This window comes from Notamacropus eugenii, chromosome 5, assembly GCF_028372415.1.
Source record: "Notamacropus eugenii isolate mMacEug1 chromosome 5, mMacEug1.pri_v2, whole genome shotgun sequence".
NCBI lineage: Eukaryota > Metazoa > Chordata > Mammalia > Diprotodontia > Macropodidae > Notamacropus > Notamacropus eugenii.
This window is the reverse complement of record NC_092876.1, coordinates 263,540,106-263,555,446: the sequence shown is the minus strand read 5'-3', so window position 1 is coordinate 263,555,446 and position 15,341 is coordinate 263,540,106.

Sequence of the window (15,341 nt, the reverse complement as noted above, 5' to 3'; positions counted from 1 at the left end):
GATACAGGGTAGAGTAGAGAGTGAGGTGCTATTAAAAAAAAAAAACAAGCTAGCAATATTTTAAATGTTGTAGTTACTAGTATACATAAAACATTATATTATATAATGTATGTATGTATTTTCATATATAGAGAAATATATACATACATAAAATGTACCTTCAACAAGCAGAACTAAGGTAGGGTTTCTAGAAATTAGCCGAATGGGAAACATACTAAATATTTTCCATTTCAAGAAAAGATTAAATGATGATTCATTAGCCTGCTGTTGATGTCATACTTTGCCATTCTCCTTTAGGGCAAAAAACACACCGTGTTCCTATATTCCTGGCTAATATAAATTTTTATAGCCTCTGTACTGAGTGTTGGGTACATTCTCCATTAGTTGGAGAATAAATGATGCATATGTGAAGGGTGAGGAGAATTCCGGGTTCTAAAACTTCAATAAACATTTATGAAGTTTCAACTATTTATAAAAGAATGAGGTAGACAAATGGATTCTGGAAATCATAGGGTTTTAGATTTGGAGCTGAAAGAGGAATTAATGTTTACTTATCCTAAATTTCTCAAGAGGAATCAGAGGCTAATATGGTAAAGCTGAGTCTCCCAGGTTAATCAACTCGTAGCAAAGCAAGAATTTGAGCTAAGGCTCTTTCACTACTAACCATTTGCTCCTTCCACTGCACTGTACTTCTGACACAATTCTTGTGCTCAATATGCACACAATTTAACACTGAATCTTACAAAAATTATGAATAAATTATAATTGATAATATTATTGATGTTGAGGGCTAGTTCATTATATCTGAGTAATCATAGGTATGGTCTTCACCCTCCAAAAAAATTAAGAGAATAAAAGCCATTGGAAAATATGAAATATTTATAGCCTTTCTTGGTTAAACACTTGAGACTAAATGTCCATGAAGACACTTACTTTTTTTTTTATTTTTTGGCTTGGATTTCTAATTGCCCTCAATATAGGGAGAGGAGGGATTATTATGAAAATTCTGCCAGACCCTTAACTGCAGTTTAACAACCCTAATGAATGCTGCAGGTAATCAATGACAAACTAATATAAGGGACCAATCCTTATTAATGAAAGTCGAGCTCATTTGCTTTCCTTTAAATGTTGGCATTTTAACAGAATCTCTTCTATTTACTTGATTGAGTTAAGAATGTCAGTATAATTAAAATCATTTTCTAGTAAGTGTTCAAATGTTTATTATTTTAATCTTAATGTCTATATAATTATGCCTGTGGTTAGACATGCTACGAATCATTTAGCTGACATCTATATTATGTTGTGATAGTTCTCATCTGGTACTACAGGGTCAGGGATCACAGCAAGTCAATATTTCTGTTGACTCAGCAACACTTTGAAACTTTGGACTTTCTAAATGATATTCAAAACCATAAAACACCGTTATGGTATCTCTTCAAAACTTTCACAACTGAAATGATTTGTGAGAGTTTTTCTCCCTCAGGATGTATCTTATTTTTTGATTGAGTGTTTTTAATTGTCTGTTAATGGATGATTATGCTAGGAGAAAAAATACAAGATACAAAGCAATTTTTTAAATGATCTTGAGCCTTTCAAGAACTCAGGTTGTATATTACTTGTTTAAAAAATTAAGAGCATATGTACTCCTTAGGTTATCATCTCCTTTGACCTACCTCTATTAAGCTATACATAAGTCCCACCATCTCTTCAATAACAATCCCTATTCATTCATGATTGTTATGTTGTGTTTGTCCTCTGTTCTTGAAGAGGACCATGACATCAAGATGATGACATGACTTGCAGTTGACTTTGATTTGAGTGAGGGAGGGCTGTTCAAGGTCACCAACTTCACTTTCTTCTCCTGAGCCATCTGAGTCCAGTAGTCTGATATTCATCAGGAAGACTGAAGATGGCCCAGGATGCAGTATTAGAGTATGAGACCCTGGCCCTTTCAGGGTAAGGTTTCATCACATTCTCACTTTGAGTGAGATACACCCATTCAAGGAATAGGCTTCTTTAAGTTACTCAAAGGATGACTCCTTTAATTAAAAAAAAAAAAATCAAACTGGAAGGGGAAGACCTTCAGGGTTCCTTGGTAAAAGAGAAACAATTACTATTTAGTTATTATATTCACTCTGTGATAGGTGGGTGGGGACTTGTTGTCCATTCTAGGAGCTACAATGTGAATTGGGTTTAAGGTTTTATCTTTGAGCAAGAAATGTAGCCAGTAAACCCAAACAGGAAAAACAAAACAAAACAAAACATGGACATGGAGTGTACCTTCCTCCGGGTAGAAAATTGCAAATTATACAGATGTACCAAACAAATGTATATCTTTCAGGCCTTCTTTTTTCTATCTCCATAGCCCTTTTCAAATACTTAATAGATGGAGTAAGTATTTAAATACAGGAAAACTGTAGCAGATATAAAACCAGTAGAGAAGATGTAAAAGGGAAAAAAAAAAAAACTACTTTCCTAGAACGCAATGATCCAAAGCTACTTGATTAAAGTCCTGAGCAAGGATTGCTATATGAGAGAAAGGGTCTCCCAGGGTACAACAGATCATATATTTAGAGTAGAAAGGGAAATTAGAGGCTATCTAATTCAAAATGTAATTTTACAATGAGGAAAATAAAGTTCAGGAAGATGACTTGCCCAAGGTTCCAGAAGTAGTAATTAGAAGAACTGATATTCAAGAACTGGCTCTCCAATTTCAAAACCAACACTTATTTCATGGTACTAAAGAATCTGACAATCAGAAAAGGAAGAGAGCTTCCACATTTTGTTCCCAGTTTAGGAGTAAATAACTCCACCAAAGACAGGATGTGGAGCTGTTGGATTAAAGGCAGTAGCAGCAACGATGGGTAGAAGCTGCAGGGCCATTGACACAGAGTATCAGATGAGAGAAAACCCAAAAGTTATGGACAGCACAAACAGGGCTAGCAGCTGGCAAACAGAGGTATAAGAATGTACGTTTAAGTTCAAGATGGCAGACTATGTCATAAAACTTCAGGCTCTCCAAATTTCCTCCATAAAAAAAGGCAGAATATTACCTTAAAGTGAATACATAAAATATAGTAGAAATAAATAAAAGTTGGTTTAAAGCAGCTGTGCTCCTAAGACAATTTGAGAAGACCTCATGAAAAACTTGATCTCCAGGGGTGGAATACAACCAGGGAGGCAGCATTGGTTTCAAGAACTTTCACTTCACAGATAGTGTTGGGGTCAGATAGCTGATATAGAAAGATTGAAAGACCTTGGATTTCTTAACTTACCACCACCCCCCACCCCAGGAGTCCTCCCTTATTTTCCCATTCTTGTTCATCTAAACATACTTCTATACCCCACTCAAATCCTATTCCCCTTTCCCTCTCCCTATTCTTTTAGCCTTTGATTTCTTTCTGAATTTAGAAGATTTTCATACACACACACACACACACACACACACACACACACACACACACACTATTCTTATAGAATCTGGAGATAAGTTTCTATTTTCACTTTATCTGTGGTGAAAAAAAAAGTGTTTAGTAAGCAATTTAAAGGTTTAAACAAGATTACGAGAAGAGTTAAATATTTGGGGGAGGAAATTATTTCAAGCACTTCAAAAGTACCCTTCACATATGAATGATTGACATAATTAATATAAACCATTCTTATCTATTCATTAAAATATGTCCCATAAGGAATTTAATTATGCCACATTTATGGAGAATAATTAGCATACTATTTCATGTGGTTTTATGTATTTCAAGTTCAAAGTAATACAAGTGAATCGCCTTAAAAATACTTAATTCAGAAATTTCCCTAATTCATATACTCCTTCTAAATTGGTATGAATAAATTAAATTAATTGGTATTTAGAAGTTGTAATCTTAATCATATCATAATCACTATCATCTGCCTTTCATAAACACACTTTTTTGACTAGGTTGCATGACCTTTACGTTTCTCTCTATCACCATCAACCCTTGAAACTTTGCCTCATTTTCTAGAACTTTCCCTTTCTCAAAGCATATTTTGCGAAGCTTATAATTTTCTTAAACATGTGCTATGACCCCAGTTTTCAAATGCTGTACTAAGAAGGAGGATTTCGTTAGCACATCTATGAATTTTCTGAAAGCTTTTAGGTTATCCAAATTTCTTGCTTTATTTCCTTATTTTCTGCTACATTACCTTATAACTTGTCTAAAAGGAATTTCTTGGGGTTGCTTGGTATGCTTTTGGCAGCTGTATGATTTTATTAAGAAAGCTCAAAGGATTCAAATTGGGAAGAATTTCAAGAAGTTACAAACAACTGTGCACAATATGTTGAGGACCCTAAAAATTAAAAAAAAAACATGAATGCAAGATTTATTATTTTATGGTCACATTATTACCACCAACATTTTGGCAATTTTGGTTCACAGAAGTGAGACAATAGAACCTGTAGAGGTAGAGGAAAGTAGATGATTCAACATATAACCTTTAAATTCAGTTAAGAGAGTCCTTAAAAGTCAGAGAGAAGGAAACAGAAAGGGGTGGGAGTGTGTGTGGGGATACTCAGTGAGCTTTAGTTCAAAGGGAATAAAAAGGAAGACAGTAAAACATATTCTGGAAATATAGTTTGGTATTTTAAAATGAGTTCAAAGCCTGTTAGGCAGTTTATAAGTCTCACCTTACCACCAGGATATTTTTTTAAGATAGTATAAATTGCTGACTTGAGAAGCACAGAAAATAAAAGATTGATTACTACTATGGAGTCATTGCTGAGTATGTTGCCTATCCATTAGATCACTGACTAGTCAAATTCACACCAAATAAAGACAGAGAAAATGAAAGGAGACATCTGCACAAATAATACTTCCAAATGAAGATATTCAGATGAGTTATCATTTTTAAAATTACATATATATACACACTATATTATATATGAATGTATATGTATATATACATATGTGTATGTGTGTGTGTATATATATATATATTACAAGTGTGGATGCATATGTGTGTATAAAAACACACTCATTATCATGCTTTTATACAGAGGTTTAAGTAATATAAAACAGATACTAATGCAAGAAATTAAACCAGCCTACAAATTGCCTCAGCCAATAAACACACAAATTGCCAAGTCAAGACACAGTAATCCAAGGTAATAGTAGTTTAGTATACAGATATTTTTTGGTACATGGTGAAAGACTATGAAAATATCACCTGATAAAATGTTAAAACAATAAATGTGAAAAGCAAGGGTACAAAAAATGACAAGAAATTCAAGTAATCCTTCATAAAAAGACTAGGTGATCACTTTTTAAGGTATCATAAAAAAGATTCTTGCTCTAGAATGAATGAGAAAATATGGTTTCTGAAGTATGTTCCAATCCTAAAAGTTATACACATAGAAGCGAGATCATGTTAGGTTCATTTATAGATGATAGCTCTACAGATGATAGAGAATAACTGGGAAATAATGGAACAGAACTGATGGCCTTTCTACAATAAACTTTTCATCAATAATGGCAGGGAATCAATCAAACAATAAACGTTTACTTTGCATTTATAATATGCCAGGCACTGTGGTAAATGTTAGAGGTAAAAAAATGAAGAAAAACAATTTCCAATTCTGGGTTCCAAGATGGCAGAGTGATTGGTAATTGCTATCTCCCTCCCTTTGTTGACTTTGATGGGCCCAGAGAATATCTCACCAGGAAAAATACTGAAAGAGTGGGAGCAGCAGAAGGGGTAAACAGACTCTCAGCCCAGAAGGCTCAAAAGATCATGAAGGAGGGTTCCTCTTGCTGTGGCCAAAGGTTACCAATGCAGTATCAGAACTGTCCCAGACAGTCCCACCCTAACAAACTGAGAGAAGATTCTGAACCCCAGGGGAGTGAAGCCAACAACTGCCAACACCAGGACCCCAGGCATGCCTCAGCATCCCAATGGAATTGGGAACACACTAGTATAGACAACTGAACTTGCCCACTCTCTAGCTCAGTAGAGGAGGCTCTGGCATCTCAATTACCCTTCCCCCACACCTAATGAGGTAGCTCCAGGGTAACTGCAGGGAAACCCAAAAAGACCTAACTGGCCTCTGCTTCCAAACAGCAGCCAGCTCAGCATCAGGTAAACTGCAGCATTTAATTTCTATCTGAAAGAACCAGAGGCCACAACACACAAAGCCTCCAGTTTTAGGCACAAGAACTGTGGGACAGAGCTCCCTGTACCACAAATGCAAAGATCTACCTTTAAAGCCAGGAAAAGGGTTATTAACACGAGTAAGAAACAAAGTAGAAAAGAAAAGAATGTAGAATCTTTCTATGGGGACAAGAACCAAAGCACAAATAGCAAAGAGGTCAGCATTGGCACTGTACTCCCATCTGAAACTTCAGAAGGAAATATGAATTGGTTGGAAGCACAAAGAGCCTTCTTGGAAGAGCTCAGGAAGGATTTTAAAACTCAAATTAGAGAAATAGAAGAAAAACTGACCAATGATTTTAAAAATAAGAAAAAAAGAATTCACTGAAGACAAAAGCTCCTTAAAAATGAAAATTGGACCAATGGGAAAGGAAATACAAAACTTAAGTGGTGAAAATAACTCCTTCAAAGGAACAATTGAACAGATGAAAAAGAAGATGCAAAAGTTAAGTGAAGAAAAGAATTTGATAAAAAATAGAAACAGGCAAATAGAAGCTAATGAACCTATATCATCAAGAATCAGTCAAACAAAATCTAAAGAAAGAAAAGATAGAAGAAAATGTAAAATATCAAATCTGACAAATAACTAACCTGGAAAATAGATCCATGAGAGAAAATCTAAGGATTATTGGTCTACCAGAAAGCCATATTGAAAAAAAGAGCTTGGACAATAACATCCAAGAAATCATCAAAAAAAATTGCCCAGAAGTGCTAGATCCAGAGGACAAAATAGTCATGCAAAGAATCCATTGTTTACCTCCTGATAGGGACCCCAAGCTAAAAACACCAAGAATTTTTCTTTCCAAATTCCAGAACTATCAAGTGAAGGAGAAAATGCTTCAGGCAGCCAGAAAGAAACAATTCAAATATTGAGATCACACAGGACTTTGCAGCTTCTACATTAAAAGATCAAAGGAATTGGAATATGATATTCCCTAAGGCAAAGGAGTTGGGACTACAACCAAGAATTAATTACCCAGCAAAGTTGAGCATAATATTTCAGGCAAGGAGATGGACATTCAATGAAATAAGGGATTTCCAGACTTTCCTGATGAGAAGACCAGAACTCAACAGAAAATTTTATCATCAAATGCAGGTCTCAAGAGAGGCACAAAAAGGTAAACTGAGAAAAAAACAAAAAAACAAAACTTGTTAAAGCAAATGAGCAAACTTTTTACATCCCTTTAAGGGAAGATGACACTTGGTAATCTTGAGAACTGTATACTTATAAAATGTAAAACGGATATACATAGATAGAAGTGGGTATAAATTAAATGATGTGATGATTACAAATGTAATTTAAAATTACAAAGGGAATGTAATGGGAGATGTGAAAAGGAAGATGCAGAAAAAAAAATTCCATCCCAGGAAGAGGCACAAAACTATATTACAGTACAGAGAAAGAAGGGAGGGAGATGAGTATTGTTTGAGAGGTACTCTCATCTGTTTGGATTCAAGGAGGGAACAACAAACTCAGGTAAGTATAGAAATACAACTAGCTCTATAGGCAATATGTGTGTTTGTCCTTTGTTACCAAAGAAGACCATATCATCAGAGAACTAATGTGACTTGCACTTGAATTTGTTTTGAGTGAGGGAGGACTGTGCAAGTCACCAGCCTCACTTCTCCCCCAGAACCATCTGAATCCAGTGACCAGATATTCATCAGGATGACTGGAAATAACCCAGGATGAGGCAGTTGGGGTTAAGTGACCAAGTGACCAAGGTCACACAGCTAGTGAGTGTCAAGTGTCTGAGGTGAGATTTGAACTCAGGTCCTCCTGACTCCTGCACTGGTCAGTACCACTGCACCACATAGCTGCCCCTTGACTATACATATCAGATAAGGCAAGGTATATTTTCATATAAACAAGGTGTGAAAGAAAACTCAGACAAAAAATAAGAAAAAAGAAAATAAAAGAAAGTACTCTGATCTGCATTCACACAGTATCAGTTCTTTCTCTTACAATTTTCATCATGTGTCCTTTGGAAGTTCCTTGGAACAATTTAGTGCTGAGAATAGCTAAATCATTCAAAGTTCATCATCCTTCTAATATTGTTGCTACTGTGTACAGCATTCTCCTGTTTTTACTCACTTCGCTTTTAATTGGTTCAGCTATGTCTTTCCAGAATTTTCTGAAAGCATCTTGATCACCATTACTACTTTAAATATTTATTTAGTTTTAAGAATTTATTTAATATTTAAGAAAATTGGAGATTAGCAGATGAGGACATTCTCAGCATTAAGGGTATCCTCTTGAAGTGTTTTGTCTCCTGGCTTCTGGGAATGATATTTCAGGTCAAAACAGGAATGGGAGTTCTCTCAGGGGCCCCAGAGCCCCACCATCAGAGTTGGGGAGACCACCTAGACCCCAGACCCAGGACATATGCTGAATCTGAGAGGGCCTGGGGATGTCCTCCCAGCCTTAGCTCATTCAGGGGCTCAGCCCTCCTGAGATCATCTCCTTGGCCTGGGCCTCCATTTTCTTTCCATCCTGATACAGGGAAGAATGAGATATATGTTGATGGAGAAAGAACTCCACAGGGAAGCTCAAGGGGGTAGAAATGACTGATCAGGGATCAAGATCTCAGAGAGAAAGCTTGGGAAAGAGAAAAATAGCTTTCTCAGAAGACCTGTGGAGAGTTTGGAAGCATCTCAGAGAACTTAGAGAGGATAATTCAGTCTGGTCAGAGAGAAGAGTATATGAAAGTAGGGGGAGAAGCCAAATTCTTCAGGATCAGGGAGAGGAGGAATCAAGAATGGTGATAGGGTTAGCTCTGATCTTCAAAGCAAGTGTGTATTTTGGACAACTTTGGTCATTGACTGAGAAGGAACAAAAGAAAAAAAGGATCAGCTTTGACTCTTCTCTGATGCCTGAGCTCATCTTCCCTTCTAGCCTGATTTATGATCCTCTACCTGCTTTGTTCTTTGTCTTTCCCCATTTCCCTTGTCGTTTCCTTTCCTTCCCAGTCTCAACTTATTCTGGATCTTGGCCACCCTAATATTACTACCACTGTGCTGGACCTCACTTTTCTAACCACCATGCAGCTAGGTCGTACAGTGATTAGAGCTTGGTACTTGGAGTCAGGAAGATCTCTTGCTCATTTCTTTATTTTTTAAAAAAATTATTTATTTAACATTTGACATTCATTTTCACAAAATTTTGGGTTCCAAATGTTCTCCCCATTTGTCCCCTCCCTCACACCAAAACACTGAGCATTCTAATTGCCCATATCACCAAACTGCCCTCTATTCTATCATCCCTCCATTCCCTTGTCCCCATCTTCTCTCTCGTCCTGTAGGGCCAGATAACATTCTATACCCCATTGCCTGTATTTCTTATTTCCTAGTAGCAAGAACAGTACTCGACAGTTGTTCTTAAAACTTTGAGTTCCAACTTCTCTTCATCCCTCCCTCCCCACCCATTAACTTTGGGGAGGCAAGAAATTCAATACAGGCCATATCTGTGTAGTTTTTCAAATGACTTCCATAACAGTCATGTTGTGTAAGACTAACTACATTTCCCTTCATCCTATCCTTCCCCCCATTGTTTCTATTCTCTCTTTTGATACTGTCCCTCCCAAAGAATGTTGACTTCAAATTACTCCCTTCTCCCATTGCCCTCCCTTCCATCATCCCCCCCACCCTGCTTATCTCCTTCTCCCCCACTTTCATGTATTGTAAGACAGGTTTTCATACCAAAATGAGTGTGCATTTTATTCCTTCCTTTAACTGAATGTGATGAGAGCAAACGTCATGTTTTTCTCTCACCTCCCCTCTTTTTCCCTCCACTAAAAAGTCTTTTCCTGGCCTCTTTTATGAGAGATAATTTGCCCCATTCTATTTCTCCCTTTCTCCTCCCAATATATTTCTCTCTCACTGCTTAATTTCATTTTTTGAAGATATGATACCATCCTATTCAATTCACTCTGTGCTCTCTGTCTCTATGTGTGTGCATCTGTGTGTGTGCGTGTGTAATCCCACCAACTCCCCAGATACTAAAAAGTTTCAAGAGTTACAAATATTGGCTTTCCATGTAGGAATATAAACAGTTCAACTTTAGTAAGTCCTTATGACTTCTCTTTGCTGTTTACCTTTTCATGCTTCTCTTCATTCTTGTGTTTGAAAGTCAAATTTTCTTTTCAGCTCTGTTCTTTTCATCAAGAATGCTTGGAAGTCCTCTATTTTACTGAAAAACCATTTTTTCCCTGAAGTATTATATTCAGTTTTGCTGGGTAGGTGATTCTTGGTTTTAGTCCTAGTTCCTTTGACTTCTGGAATATTCTATTCCATGCCCTTCGATACCTTAATGTAGAAGCTGCTAGATCTTGTCTTATCCTGATTGTATTTCCACAATACTGGAATTGTTTCTTTCCAGCTGCTTGCAATATTTTCTCCTAGACCAGGGAACTCTGGAATTTGGCCACAAGGTTCCTAGGAGTTTCTCTTTTTGGATCTCTTTCAGGAGGGGATCTGTGGACTCTTTCAATATTTATTTTGCCCTCTGGTTCTAGAATCTCAGGGCAGTTTCCCTTGATAATTTCATGAAAGATGATGTCTAGGTTCTTTTTTTGATCATGGCTTTCAGGTAGACCCATAATTTTTAAATTGTCTCTCCTGGATCTATTTTCCAGGTCAGTTGTTTTTTCCAATGAGATATCTCACATTGTCTTCCATTTTTTCATTCTTTTGGTTTTGTTTTGTGATTTCTTGGTTTCTTATAAAGTCATTAACCTCCATCTGTTCCATCCTAATTTTTAAAAAAAGTATTTTCTTCAGTTATCTTTTGAATCTCCTTTTCCATTGGCTAATTCTGCTTTTGAAAGCATTCTTCTCCTCATTGGCTTTTTGAACTTCTTTTGCCAATTGAGTCAGCCTATTTTTCAAGGTATTATTTTCTTTCAGCATTTTTTGGGGTCTCCTTTACCAAGGTCTTGACCTGCTTTTCATGCTTTTCTTGCATCTCTCTCATTTCTCTTCCCAGTTTTTCCTCCACCTCTCTAACTTGATTTTCAAAATCCTTTTTGAGCTCTTCCATGGCCTGAGCCCACTAAATATTTATATTGGATGTTTGGGATACAGAAGCCTTGACTTCTATGTCTTTCCCTGATGGTAAGCATTGTTCTTCCTCATCTGAAAGGATGGGAGGAGATATCTCTTCACAAGAAAGTAACTTTCTATGGTCTTATTTTTTTTCCCCCTTTTCTGGGCATTTTCCGAGACAGTTACTTGACTTTTAAGTTTCCTCTCCACACCCACCTTGCCTCCAGATCTGCCTAACCAGCACTTGGGGTCTAAGATTCAAATGCTGCTTCCCAGCCTCAGGGCTTTTGGTGGGGGCAGGGCTGGTATTTAGTGTGAGATTAAGTTCAGCTACTCAGGTGGGGGCAGGGCCACCACACAGGGCTCAGTTCCCTCAGGGCGTTTATGCAGAGACCTTCACAAGTGGATCTGAGCTTCTGCTCTCTTTCTCATTTCTTACAGCACAGTAGTATTCCATCATAAGTATATTTTACATCTTTTTCAACCATTCCCTAATTGATGAGCATTCCCTCTATTTCCATTTTTGCCATCACAAAAAAGAGTTACTAAAAATACTTTTGTACATATAGGTCATTTTTTTTTATCTCTCTGGGATAAAGACAAGGCAGAGTCAAAGGGTACACACAATTTCATAGTCCTTTGAACAGTTACACAATGGCTGTATCAGTTCATAACCCCACTAACAGTACATGATTATCACAATTTTCCTCCATCCCCTCCAGCATTTGTCATTTGCCTTTCCTGTTATATTAATCAATCCATTGTGAGGTGATACCTCGAAGTTGTTTCAATTTGCATTTATCTGATAGTGATTTAGAACATTTTTTCATATAACTGTTGGTAGTTTTGATTTCTTCTGATAACTGCCTGTTTGTATCATTTGGCAACTTATCAACTGGGGAATGACATATGCTAATACATTTGACTCAGTTCTCTATCTGTTTGAGAAATGAGGTCTTTGTCAGAGAAACTTGCTGTAATTTTTTTCCTGTTTCTTGATTTCCTTCCAACCTTGTTTGCATTGATTTTCTTTGTGCAAAACCTTTTAAATTTAATGTCATCAAAATTATTCATTTTATATCCTGTAATGCTCTTTATTTCTGATTTGGTCATAAATTATGTTCTTATCTATATGTCTACCTGTCCCAGTTTCTATCCAGAATATTTATAGAGAATTAAGTCATATATCTTTTGATGATTAATGCAATGTTAAGGAAGGCTTAGCATACCTAAAGCAGATTTATTTAGATGTCTTGAATCAAAACATGTTTTTCTATGAGGAAGTAAATCCCTTTCTTCATAAGTAAATTCAGTAGTATTCTATTAATATATTATGGATAAATACATGTTGAATATTTTGAAATACTTGTGTGCTTGTCATGTAACTTCATCGGTGGGTTGCCACTGTGCACTGTCTCCTATTTGTCACATGGCCCATGGTAACTGACCATCATCAGTCTGTCTCAAATCTGAGAGGAACCAGTCGTATCCTTTCACTATGTTTTCAGGCCTTTCCATCAGGACTCTGGAGGCCAACCCAAGACTCCACAGCTGCTTGATCCAGCTGATGTTGATCAGTTGTGGTAATATTGGATAACTATTGAGACATTGTGATATAACTATTGAGACTAACTGACTGTGGCATAACTGTTGAGATTGACTGATTGCAATATAACTATTGAAACACTCATTGTAACGTAACCATTGAGACTTACTGATTCTGACAAGCTGTTGAGATTGTAACATAAGTACTGGGGCTTACTCATTGAGACTTCTATTACTAGTCACTTACTGATTAAGACCTTTATTGTTATTAAAACAAATACTAGTTATATATGTATATTACACACACACATTACATATATAACACATATATTACATATATATAACATACATATATGTAATATATATACACATATATGTTTCCATGTCGGACTTGAGACTGTGTCATTTCTGAACCAATCTGAATCAAAACAAAATTAAGTTGCAGTAAACAAAGTGGTTTCACAAAACACATGAAAGACAAAATATTGGGCCTTGTTTGCTGAGAGTAGCCATTCCAAAGGAACACAATCTTTGTCCTCATTTCAAATCTAAACGTCCTGACTTAAGCAAATTGAACACTAATGAAAAACATTAAAGCACTCAAATTATTGAAAAATCTCAGTGGGAAAAATGTTTCTTCAAGAAAGTAAACTCAGACAATGAGGTAGCCTTTGTCTAAAGAAATTGATTTCAAATATGATTGTGGAGTAAGATAAGTGACTGCTGACAAGAACTGGAATATGTCCTATTAACTAAATGTAAACAGTGACAAAACCTGAAAAAAATTATTAAAACTTGTGCCACTTAGCAAAATATTTTCTAACATTAGTGTGATTTTGTGATAAATAAAAAATTTAAGTAACAAGTGTAATTAATTGACATTAGTTGATTTAAAATATGATTTATTTGCAAAATAGTTTTATCATTAATTATACCTCTACTTGGAAAGTGAGGCACTAAAACCCTATCTGCAACTCAAAGAAGTTTAGCCTATTTTAATTTTGGCCCTTACCTGTTACAAAGCTGCACAGGTCTGAATTAGATTGTCATCTCTCCATTGTGGGATAAGGGTTGGGTATTAGGGTGAATTAATGGAAGAAGTATATGTGTACTGTTTATTACTTTAGGGTAATAGATAGGTAGAGTTCCTGTAGTTCCAAAAGCATGATATATTCAATTAAAAAGATGAGAATTCAGAAGAGAGAGGGTTTCCCTATGCCAAAGGGTTAGCAACTAACTGTTGAGTAAGCCCAGGATGAATCACTTACAAAGGAATATTGATGCTGATGTAGGGATAATGTTAGTTGCCAAGTAATACTAACTACCAGATCAGGAGCCAGGGGAAAAAATCTGGAGCAAAGTAATAACTGATAATGTGTGTATGTGTGTGTATATGTATGCATATGCCCATGTGAGTTATTATTCCTATGCAGTTCTTATCATCTTCTGTAGTGATGGTGACAGAATGGCAAAAAGGAGGCCTTAGAGTACTTCAAATAACATTTTTTTATACTGTCAAATTTTAAATTGAAGGTAGGTACTCTAAATATGAAATTGTTATGGGATGAAAAATAAGTCAACATATTGATAGAGAAGAGATTAATATTAATGTTAACATTCTTGGTCTACATCAGAGGTAGCTCAAGGCCACATGTGGCCCTATAGGTCCTCAAGTAGAGCCCTTTGACTGAATCCGAACTTCACAGAACAAATCCTCTTAATAAAAGGACTTGGTTTATAAAACTTGGACTTAGTCAAAAGGCCATATCCTAGGACCTAGAAGACAACATATGGCCTTGAGGACACAAGTTCCCCAAGAAGATGCAAGAAAGCAATTCAATCTAAGTGGCAAGGCCTTTCAAGTATACTCTTTGGAGAGTCAAAGAAAGGATTTGACAGGATGGATTTCATCCAATGCCCAAAAGCTATATGAAAAGCTATTCCATTGGGGCATTTGTTCATCTATTACCGAAGTACTAATTATACATATTTGCAAAGTGTCCACCACAAAAATATTCTATCTTACAAATCAAAAAAATTAATGAGAAAGTTGGGAGAGAATTTATATTAAGAAAATGAAAAGGCCCCCTCAAAATTAAATCATTAAGCACTCTAATATTTGCAGCCCTAATTGAAAAAGATGGGAATAAGTAAAAGATGGGAAGAATTATATGGATAAATATAATTCAGAAGAAAGAAATAAAAAAAGTTCAAAGACTTCTTGATTGAATATTAAAGAGACATTGACATTCACTTTGCCAGCTGCAACCTAAGAATGATAGGGATTTTCCATCTGACTTGCAGCGGAATCTTTCCATATATACCGTCTCCTTCACTAGAATGTGAGCTCTTTGACAGTTTGGACTGTCATATTTGTATCCCCAGCACTTAGCAGGGTACTTTGCTCATATGCACTTGATAAATAGTTTCATTGTTTTTTTTCATCATTTTTTTCATATATTCTATATCATGAATACTGTTCTAAAAAGAAAAACAATCTTCTTTCCTTGGCCCCTCTTTCCTTTTCCCTCTATTTGCTACATCACTTGGTGATGTCATCAGCTCCAATAAAT